Raw genomic sequence first — 11,915 nt, 5'->3', positions numbered from 1 at the left:
CAATGGTGGCGAGTCTGACGTACATAAATCGCAGCAATGGCCGTTAGCAACGTCTGAATCTCACGAAATGTCTCATGCAGGTAGAAGACATATTGTTAGACTTGGGCTCCAAAGATGGGTTCCCTACATCTCTGCAAACCAGAGTTACAGGGCTCCAAATTTGGTAAAATCCCCCATAGGCTTTCATTGGGCCTCCTATTTACAGTTCCAAAATCTCACATCTTTTCAAAGGGCAATTACTCAGCAGTGGCAAATTTTCTAGCATTGTAGGGACCCTTCGGGGGAACATGACTGGTGAGTTTCGGGCCCCTAGGCCAAAGAGGTCATAGCCTAGGGTCACAAAAACCTGTTTATTTGGGCTATTTCAATGGTAGTGATGGTGACGTACATAAATCGCAGCAATGGCCGTTAGCAAAGTCTGAATCTCACGAAATGTCTCATGCAGGTAGAAGACATATTGTTAGACTTGGATTCCAAAGATGGGGTCCCTACATCTCTGCAAACCAGAGTTACAGGGGTCCAAGATTGGTAAAATCCCCAAAAGGATTTAATTGCCTCCCTATTTCACTTTCCAAAATCTCACATCTTTTCAAAGGGCAATGACTCAGCAGTACCAAATTTTCTAGCATTGTAGGGACCCTTAGGGGGAACATGACTGGTGAGTTTCGGGCCCCTAGGCCGAAGAGGTCATAGCCTAGGGTCACAAAAACCTGTTTATTTGGGCTATTTCAATGGTAGTGATGGTGGCGTACATAAATCTCAGCCATGGCCGTTAGCAACGTCTGAATCTCACGAAATGTCTCATGCAGGTAGAAGACATATTGTTAGACTTGGATTCCAAAGATGGGGTCCCTACATCTCTGCAAACCAGAGTTACAGGGGTCCAAAATTGGTAAAATCCCCCATAGGCTTTCATTGGGCCTCCTATTTACCGTTCCAAAATCTCACACCATTTCAAAGGGCAATGGCTCAGCAGTGGCAAAACTCACCAGTCATGATCCCCCTAAGGGTCCCTACAATGCTAGAAAATTTGGTACTGCTGAGCCATTGCCCTTTGAAAAGATGTGAGATTTTGGAAAGTGAAATAGGGAGGCAATGAAATCCTATGGGGGATTTTATCAATTTTGGACCCCTGTAACTCTGGTTTGCAGAGATGTAGGGACCCCATCTTTGGAATCCAAGTCTAACAATATGTCTTCTACCTGCATGAGACATTTCGTGAGATTCAGATGTTGCTAACGGCCATTGCTGCGATTTATGTACGTCACCATCACTACCATTGAAATAGCCCAAATAAACAGGTTTTTGTGACCCTAGGCTATGACCTCTTCGGCCTAGGGGCCCGAAACTCACCAGTCATGTTCCCCCTAAGGGTCCCTACAATGCTAGAAAATTTGGTACTGCTGAGCCATTGCCCTTTGAAAAGATGTGAGATTTTGGAAAGTGAAATAGGGAGGCAATGAAATCCTATGGGGGATTTTACCAATTTTGGACCCCTGTAACTCTGGTTTGCAGAGATGTAGGGACCCCATCTTTGGAATCCAAGTCTAACAATATGTCTTCTACCTGCATGAGACATTTCGTGAGATTCAGACTTTGCTAACGGCCATTGCTGCGATTTATGTACGTCACCATCACTACCATTGAAATAGCCCAAATAAACAGGTTTTTGTGACCCTAGGCTATGACCTCTTCGGCCTAGGGGCCCGAAACTCACCAGTCATGTTCCCCCTAAGGGTCCCTACAATGCTAGAAAATTTGGTACTGCTGAGCCATTGCCCTTTGAAAAGATGTGAGATTTTGGAAAGTGAAATAGGGAGGCAATGAAATCCTATGGGGGATTTTACCAATTTTGGACCCCTGTAACTCTGGTTTGCAGAGATGTAGGGACCCCATCTTTGGAATCCAAGTCTAACAATATGTCTTCTACCTGCATGAGACATTTCGTGAGATTCAGACTTTGCTAACGGCCATTGCTGCGATTTATGTACGTCACCATCACTACCATTGAAATAGCCCAAATAAACAGGTTTTTGTGACCCTAGGCTATGACCTCTTTGGCCTAGGGGCCCGAAACTCACCAGTCATGTTCCCCCTAAGGGTCCCTACAATGCTAGAAAATTTGCCACTGCTGAGTAATTGCCCTTTGAAAAGATGTGAGATTTTGGAACTGTAAATAGGAGGCCCAATGAAAGCCTATGGGGGATTTTACCAAATTTGGAGCCCTGTAACTCTGGTTTGCAGAGATGTAGGGAACCCATCTTTGGAGCCCAAGTCTAACAATATGTCTTCTACCTGCATGAGACATTTCGTGAGATTCAGACGTTGCTAACGGCCATTGCTGCGATTTATGTACGTCAGACCTGCCACCATTGAAATTGCCCAAATAAACAGGTTTTGTGACCCTAGGCTATGACCTCTTCGGCCTAGGACTGCATTGAACGCGACCCACGCATTGTGCGCATTCTGGACAACACCAATTACTGGGTTTATACCCTTCTGGATCCACGGTACAAACACAATGTTCCAAAACTGCTTGAAGAAAGAGCCAGACAGGTCAAAATGAAAGAATACCAGCAGGCCCTTGTGGAGACTTTAGAGAGGAGATTGACATCCTCCCCCTCCTCTAGCCAGTTGTACGCCGACAGACTGACTTCCGCAAACCCAGGACGACCAGGAGGGCAGCAAACAACACAAGCCGGAGCTAGTGCCCAAAAGGGAATGGTATCGGCTGTGTCCTTGGAGTGGGAAAATTTTCTGACACCCATGCAGCAGCACACAGAACAGCAAGCGTGCAGATCCACCTCCAACACCGATCGCCTGGAGAAGATGGTCAAGGACTACATGTCAGATGGCATAGCTGTGTTGAACAATCCATCTGCACCCTTCAACTATTGAGTATCGAAGCTAGACACCTGGCGCAAACTGGCAATGTACGCAATAGAGGTGCTGGCTTGCCCGGCAGCCAGCGTTATGTCGGAACGCTGTTTCAGTGCTGCCGGAGGCATCGTCACAGATCGGCGGCGTATCCGCCTCTCCACAGAAAATGCAGACCGTCTGACTCAAATTAAAATGAATCAATCCTGGATTGGAAACGACTACGCAACACTCCCGGACCCCAACCAAGTAACATGAACAATGAACATCTGTGATGGGTTAGCGTTTCCGGTCCCTGTTTATTGAACCTCTCATCTGTATTACATTTATGACTGCATGGCGACAAAATGCAAATTGCTATCCGCACGCTTCTTGTCCTCATGCAAGGCCTGGGTTGTTGTGTCTCAAAGCGTGGCCTTCTCCTCCTGCGCCACCCTCCTCCTGTTCCATCACGTGTGCTGCTGCTGGGTTAGCGTTACCGGTCCCTTTTCCTGGAACCTCTTATATGTATTACATTTAGGACTGCATGCCGACAAAAAGCATGTTACCTGTGCAAAGAAAACAGACATTTCCCGCATTTAAAAGACAGTTTTCCCTTTGAAACTTTAAAATTGATTTTCTCAAAAACTATAAGCTCTTTTTGCTAAATTTTTTTTCCTCTTGTACCCACTCCTAAGGTGCACATACCCTGTAAATTTGGGGTATGTAGCATATAAGGAGGCTTTACAAAGCACGAAAGTTTGGGTCCCCATTGACTTCCATTATGTTCGGAGTTCGGCCATGTTCGGCCCGAACCCGAACATCTAGATGTTCGCCCAACACTACACGTGACCCGTTCGGCCAATCACAGAGATACCCGAACGTTCGGGTAACGTTCGGCCATGCGCTCTTAGTTTGGCCATATGGCCGAACAGTTTGGCCGAACACCATCAGGTGTTCGGCCGAACCCGAACATCACCCGAATAGGGTGATGTTCTGCAGAACCCGAACAGTGGCGAACACTGTTCGCCCAACACTATTACAAACACAGGCACAGGCAGAGCTGTCTGCAGGAAGCCTGTAATGTTCAGTGCATGAGAGAAGAAGGGGACAGAAGGTAAACACACAAATGATCTTTTGAGATTCAAAAGGAAAGCTGTATACAGCCTGCTTGTGTATGGATGTATTTTCTATGTGTGTACATACTGTACATCAATCTACTTCCTGTTTTGGTGGCCATTTTGTTTGTTTATAAACAAACTTTTTAAAACTGTTTTTGACTACTTTTAATGCGGCGGGGAGCGGCGAAATTGTGACAGAGGGTAATAGGAGATGTCCCCTAACACACTGGTATGTTTACTTTTGTGCGATTTTAACAATACAGATTCTCTTTAACTTTCCTGTTCACACGCTAACATATAGGTTAGCGGGTGAACGGGGAAAGTTAATGCGCACAAACCTTTATTATTACGCACTCAAACCTGTACGCTCACTAACCCGCGCGCTGACCTTATCACTGCCGTGATAGCATTTATCACAGCTTTGTGAATAGAGCCGATGTGTGTCTGTAAGTGTGAAAACATGCACATTTTATCACAGAAGCTAATGTAATTGATAGAGAAAATGCATGTAGTGCTTGACTGCTGTCAAGTGTGCACTAGCCAATCAAATAACATTGGTTCTCAGTTTACCTGTGCAGAAAGCGAGAGGGGGCAGAGGTGTAAAGGTGTGATACAAGTCTGAAGAGTCTGTGTGAATGACTGGCTGTTAGGTAAGAAACACATTAGCAAGCTAGTCTGTAGGCAGATAGGACATATTTTGATCTTTTAGTAGTGATGCACCATTCTCCATAAGAAAACCATTGACAGAAGAACAAAAGGTTACTGCAAGTTATAAAAACATACGGCTGTGCGCTGTGTTCACGCGGTTATCACGAGGGATGAATCATACTTCCACGTTGTGGATAGGCTGAAGGACGAACCCACCCAGTCACAACAAGTACTGAGCATGCGTGGCACGTGATATGGTTATATAACATTGTGTTGCAATAAGCGCGTAACCCTGAATTAACTGTTTCAGGGAATGCGCAACTTAACTAGAACTAGTTCTGTTTATGAAAATATTGACTATAAGTCATCCAATCATAGCAAGGCTCATGCCTGAGCATCCCCAAGATGCAATCGGGAAAATGGGTGGAGCTATGAGTATAAGAAAGAGAGATTTCCCTTGCTCTGATGGGACTCTCCACTACTGACGAGTTGTGTGATGTTGTGTATGCGCTGCCTCCTGACGATCGCTGGTCCCCCGATACGGAGTGATGATGCAATATCCGGTAATGTATTGATTCTTTACTCTATTACTTATCCGTGATTCACTGCTATACCTGTAAATAATGTAAATAATTGAATAAATATCCTAATACAGTGTGAAGTTGTAAGCTATGTATTTACCTAGTCTGTGTGCTAGTGTGAGTCGAGTGTGAGGCCTTAGCAACGCCAAAAACATAGCATTACATAAATGGCGACGAGGATGACTTTTGACCTCTGAAATATATTGCCTATGATTCTGTGGGTCTCTGGGTGTAATTTTGCAAAATTTGGCATTTCGCCAGTTAGTGGGGCAATTAATCTAAATCTTTGTAAAATTGCCCCTGTATGGTATATTGACTTGATACTTGATATATATATATATCTTAGGACAGATTACAGGTGTGGGCAAAGTTTGGAGTCGATAGCTCCTCCCACTTAGTTTCAAGTCAAGATATCTTTTGAACTAAGCAAAATTTATCTGTGGGAAGTTTGACCATTGGTGTCTAGAAGTTGAGGGGCACCTCTGGTCAAAGCCACGCCCAGTCGGCAGTGTGCCAAAAGTAAGGCAATATGTTTAAGAAAAAGGCCAAATGCCCAAAAGAACCTGCGGAGATCCCCGGCTGGACCGAGTCTCCGTATAATATTATAGAAGTGGAATTAGCTAGCCATGGGTTGGCAGAATTGTGGGATAAGCAGTTGAAAGAATCAGAACCGGTTGATTTAGTTCAAGTACTTGAAAAAACTCCCTGCCAAGGTGGGTGATGCAGTTACCCCAGCTAGAAGGAGCTGGGTGTTGGCCTCTGCCTATCGTGGTGTGCACAAGCGATTGCAGAAGGCGTTCCAGGATCAAGAAAAGGCGGAACAGGCTCAACTTGAGGTTGAGGGACGCTGCCTGATGCTGGAATATAGTGGTTCCCCGTTAAAGCGGGTGATGTTGCTCTCTCTAGATGTAGATAAGACTCTAGGGGGGGGGGGGGTTCCCCGTTAAAGCGGGTGATGTTGTTGCTCTCTCTAGATGTAGATAAGACTCTAGGGGGGGTTCCCCGTTGAAGCGGGTGATGTTGTTGCTCTCTCTAGATATAGATAAGACTCTAGAGGGGGGCCCTGTTAAGGCGGGGCATGATGTCGCTCCCGGGCGGCATAGTGGGATGTTGTTGACAGCTTATAGAAAGCTTCAACAAAGATTGTGTAAGTTGAAAGAATCAGAATCCCTCAATGTTGTTACTTTACCTGAGGGTATTCCTGTTGGAAAAAGGGTAGTCCTGTTAGAAAAAGGAACTAGAGTAGGATGACAGAGTGATAGTTGCACAAGTGTCATCATAGGCAGCTGCAGATAAATACCAACATGTAACAGAATCTGCAGCTGGTAAAATAAATGTGCTGGAGGAAGTAGCTGGGGAAGAGGCTCCTGTGATGACACATTTTGGATTGTTATCAGTGGAGCAGGGAGCTTCTGTAAATAAAAGGAAGCCAAACTCTGCCACTGATCATTGCACAAGAAATAGGACAATGTGCATTGAACTGGAATTGGAAGTGTTTAGCACAAATGTATTTTGTTCCATTTGAAAAGATTAGGAATAGCTGGGAACTTTCTTTAGGTTGTTACTGCTGGTTTTGTCCCTCTTAAGGAAAACCCCATATTTTTAATGATAAAATATGGATGGGAAAAAGGGGCAGAGAGTAACCTGACAGTGAATCTCAGCTTTTACTACTACGGTTTTTAATACAGTCTGTGTCTTTGTTGGTAGATTTCGGAGTATAATCTTGGAGTGCTGTGTTTAAAATTGTAAAGCAAATTCCTTAAAGTGACAGTATCTGACTGCACTGGCAGAGTTGAAATGGTAATATAATCTGGACAAGACAGGTGGGTTAACATTGTTGTTTCTAGTGAATGTTTTATATGGTGAATCCGTTATAGCGAGTCCTGATTAATCATGTATTCATATGTCTGGTTTTTGTTTAATTGAATGCATAGAGGAATGTTTAAAAAAAAATGCATTTGTGCACGGGAGGTGAGTGCTCCTAGGGAATGTGTGCGAGCCAGTGAGTGTTTGAGATGCTGCTCTCCTCAGCTGGGGGTGCTTGGCAAGCATTATTTTTTCATTCAGGAGTACATGCTGTAAAAAAAATATATTGACCTTTAACTCTTACTTCATGGGACATGCATCTTGTTTGATAAAATAAATGGTTAAAGAGGTGAGAAATAGTAAAGCAACTTTCTTGTGTGTGTGCGTTGTGCAACACTGTGTGTTGTGCTGGGTTTTGCTAGAACTTCCAAATCCCTGCAAATGCTCACTTTTTATTTACAGGGTTAAATGTGATTATGGTGTCACGGTGACATCTCTGCCAGCAAATTTTCCCCTGGTTTCTAGCTATAATTGTGCAGGAGTGAAATTGTTTACTTGTTGAGCTGAAAGCTAGATTAGATGAGACTGTGTGAAAGAAATAGAATTGTGAAGTCTATTATGGCAATGTAGCATGAAAATATTGCGTAATTAGACTGAAAAACTTTTTTATATAATATGCCTGTGTCTCTGCGTCTATTCAGAGTTTTTTTTTTTTTTTTTTTTTTGCACTGCACATGTGCAGGGAGGGGCGCAGAAACACAGGGGAAAAGTTGAGGGAGGATAGGGCCAGAGGCGGCCAGCGTGTGCGCAACGGTGTATGAGGGCACGCGCGTGGCGGATGCATGTGCACAGCGGGCACATGCATGCGCAGCGAAAGGCCTAGCTTGGTTTTTTTTTAAACGGGCCAAGGTCATTAGTTACTAAATGAGATTTGTTTGTCTTGCAGAGAAATGCCTGGTTTCTCTAGGGTTGAATGTTGTACTGACTAGCTGAATGGCATGAAGTGGCAGAATGTGTTGATGCTGAAGTGTGAATTGAGTTGTTTCTAATGAATTGTATGAAGTTTGCTTTGAGACCTTACTGATATAGTGTATTATATGTTTAAGAATACCTCTGTTAAAGATGCTAGAATGTATGCATATGCTAGTTTAGAATAATACAAACAAACTGTGAAGATGACAGATTTTTGTTTATACCAGAAACTAGCTGGTGGGGTGGTTAAAGTAGAAACGATTTTTTATTGAAAAATGCATAAGGATGCGGTAGCTCCATATAGGGGAAAACCTGTATCAGCTGGGTTGGATTTGCATGCTTTAGAAGTTGTTATCATTAACCCCTCACAGGTTACAACCATTCCCACAGGTATAGGATGTAAAATACCTGACTAACATTATGGGCAAATAGCTACCCAATTCAGTTTTGCTCAGAAAGGAGCTATAGTGATAGGAGGAGTAATTGACTCCGACTATCAAGAATAAATTAAAGTGATCATGATTAACCTGGGAAATAGTGAGTTAATTATTGGAAAAGGAGAGAGGATGGGTTAAAGTTTTTAGGGGAGGACACTGTGTATACACAGGCCAAAGAGTTGTATAGCCCAGGTTCTCCTGAGGGCCCTTTTACACTTAATGCGTTGGTATGCATTAGTATGCATACAATTTTGTTGTTTGTTTTTTCTTGTTTTTTGTTGTTTTTTTCCCAATGGCGATGCATTGTGAATAGACTTCAATGTTTTTTCAGTGTATAGTGTGAAAGAGGCCATAGGGGGACACGGACGCTGGACTGTACATCAGTTGTTATTTTGATTACAGTTAACAGCAGCTGATTAAGTGTAAAGGGACCCTAATTCCTTTATTTGTAGAGAGGAAAGCCATCAGTAAAGGGTGATGAATATTTTGGTTCTACTAATACAGTAAATGTTGGAGCGCCTCCTCCAGCAGATGTGATTGCAGTAAGCAAGGACCGAACTCTGCTGGTAATGAGGCCAGAACAGAAAAAGTGGGAATATATCCCACAGGAAAAATGTTATTTGCAAGAATAAGTCACACTTGTTTGGGTTTTTTGCAGATTGATCTCCATGTCTATGGCATTGTCCTTGGAATCCTTGGTATCGTGTGGTTGGAAAGCTGTTGCGTTAATGCAAGGACTTCAGGTATTCGAGTAACCGATACAGGGGATCCACGGTGACTTTCGTGTGGGGAAATAAAACCAAGAGTTGTCTACAGAGAAACTTTACCGGTAATGCTAGGCAAGCATGTGACGTTCTCAATGTTACTTTCAATGGAACATGTCTCGGTGGGGCCTACTTTGATATTTGTGGATATGATGGATGCTAAAGTGGACCCTGGGCATATAAAGAGACTACCTTCCACTTGTGTAAAGGTGGGGCAACATGCCTAAAAGACTGTGATTCATGCTAAAATCACGTTTCCAGCTGCCATAAACTGTTCTAAACCACACCAAATACGGAGAGAGTGGTATGACACTTTGTTAGGAGGATATGGGACATTGACTGGAACTCTTAATAGTTTTGATATTGAAACATTAGCAAATAGATTGCATAACGTTGGAAGTAAAATAAATGATGTCTTAATTTTACAAGCTAAATGGATGCCAACTATATGGGCGCCATTTAAGTTACAAGCTAAAATAGATGATGATTTGCTTGGCTTAATTAACGCAAGTGCCTCTGTTATGTATGAAACAGATGTTAATATAACTAGAATTGTAAACTGGACTATCTGTTCCATGCAAACCTTACAACAGCAACAACAGAGAGTTATTTCAAACTATGTTGTTGACTGGAAATGAGGAGGTTTGGAGGACCGTGTTCAGTTCCATGATAAGAACTGATCACTGGATAGATATCAAAGCACCTAAAGTGATGTGCAATGATACATTTTGCATGGGACAATTGACACTTTACAATGTTACTAAAAGTAGTATAATGTGTAAGAATGTTATTTTGCCATTATTAATTGGGCCAGAAGGTGATCAGCACTTCTGGGTACCTACGTTTTATGGACAGGTTATTGATGACAGCAACAGAACAGATGATTTGACTTTTTGTGATAATACTTTAAACAGTAAAATATGTAAGTTACAGTCTACTGCATATGAACCTTGTTTGTTACAGAACACTGTAAACAAATGTGGGCGGACCATAATGCCTATAACATACCGCTGGATGGTGGAAATAACACCTCAAGTGGTATGTGTAGTGACAGATCGTCAGGTGGTCCCTAAAATGAGGGTGCCTTTTGCAGGATGTATACACAATATCACTGTATTCCAATGGGAAAATGAAACTTTTATGTTGATGCCTGATATAGCGTTAACTACAAAGGTTTCCTGGCAAGGCCAAGGTTTGGAAGTTCCCAATTGGGATCTAAACCTGACTAAACTAAAGCGGATTGTTGAAAAATCTAACGGAAGTGAAAAAGTGCTATTAAAAAGTTGAATAGAAGTATAATCGTACACCAGCTCAGTACTGCCGTGATTGCAAACAAAATTGTTAAAGTGGGCTCTGCCATAGCAGATGCCACCTCTCACCATTGGTGGGATGTATTTATGGGTTATTCGCCATCAGCAGAAACAATGATGAAGTGTATAGTTCATCCTATTTTTTGATTGTAATGATTGTTATAGTTATCCTATCCAGATGGAACTGGTATGTGGCATATGGGATCTGTTGTAAGAGGAAAAAAGTTGTCATGGTTTCATATGTTAATGGTCATCACTAAGGACCGAATGTGATACAAGTCTGAAGAGTCTGTGTGAATGACTGGCTGTTAGGTAAGAAACACATTAGCAAGCTAGTCTGTAGGCAGATAGGACATATTTTGATCTTTTAGTAGTGATGCACCATTCTCCATAAGAAAACCATTGACAGAAGAACAAAAGGTTACTGCAAGTTATAAAAACATACGGCTGTGCGCTGTGTTCACGCGGTTATCACGAGGGATGAATCATACTTCCACGTTGTGGATAGGCTGAAGGACGAACCCACCCAGTCACAACAAGTACTGAGCATGCGTGGCACGTGATATGGTTATATAACATTGTGTTGCAATAAGCGCGTAACCCTGAATTAACTGTTTCAGGGAATGCGCAACTTAACTAGAACTAGTTCTGTTTATGAAAATATTGACTATAAGTCATCCAATCATAGCAAGGCTCATGCCTGAGCATCCCCAAGATGCAATCGGGAAAATGGGTGGAGCTATGAGTATAAGAAAGAGAGATTTCCCTTGCTCTGATGGGACTCTCCACTACTGACGAGTTGTGTGATGTTGTGTATGCGCTGCCTCCTGACGATCGCTGGTCCCCCGATACGGAGTGATGATGCAATATCCGGTAATGTATTGATTCTTTACTCTATTACTTATCCGTGATTCACTGCTATACCTGTAAATAATGTAAATAATTGAATAAATATCCTAATACAGTGTGAAGCCGTAAGCTATGTATTTACCTAGTCTGTGTGCTAGTGTGAGTCGAGTGTGAGGCCTTAGCAACGCCAAAAACATAGCATTACAAAAGGGGCCCCATCCAAACTTTCTCAGGGGGCCCAGTGATTTCTAGTTACGCCCCTGGGCATAACTAATACAAAAAACACAGATAAAATGCCAATATTGTCATCAGGAACCACAAGGGGTAAAAACCTCACAACCTGATGTGGTTCAGTTAGAATGCAAATTACTGCATTCCCCTTTACATAAGATTAGACTACAAAAAAAGCAATTGTGCATGAAGTTGCTAAATGCTTCAATAGTAATGTGAATAGTTGCTGGGCTTTATGTAAAACATTTGGCAGCATTGTAAAGCCAGTGAGTGGTACAGTCAGCAGTACTGAATGATGCAGCGGGGGAAACATATTTTTTTAAATCCATTTAGTGGAGGA

The 11,915-nt window shown here is 42.7% G+C and overlaps 1 long non-coding RNA gene across 1 annotated transcript; it reads left to right on the top strand.

Annotated features, from left to right (window-relative positions):
- The first annotated feature begins 4,588 nt into the window (after positions 1-4,588).
- On the top strand, positions 4,589-11,462 carry LOC137526823 (uncharacterized). Its single transcript, XR_011023119.1, has 3 exons — positions 4,589-5,188; positions 6,914-7,029; positions 9,080-11,462. It is a non-coding gene; the product is annotated as an uncharacterized lncRNA (long non-coding RNA).
- The last annotated feature ends 453 nt before the right edge of the window (positions 11,463-11,915 follow it).

This window comes from Hyperolius riggenbachi, chromosome 1 (assembly GCF_040937935.1).
Source record: "Hyperolius riggenbachi isolate aHypRig1 chromosome 1, aHypRig1.pri, whole genome shotgun sequence".
Classification (NCBI taxonomy): Eukaryota; Metazoa; Chordata; class Amphibia; order Anura; family Hyperoliidae; genus Hyperolius; species Hyperolius riggenbachi.
The sequence above is the reverse complement of the archived record's forward strand: the minus strand, read 5'-3'. Positions and strand labels throughout refer to the sequence as shown.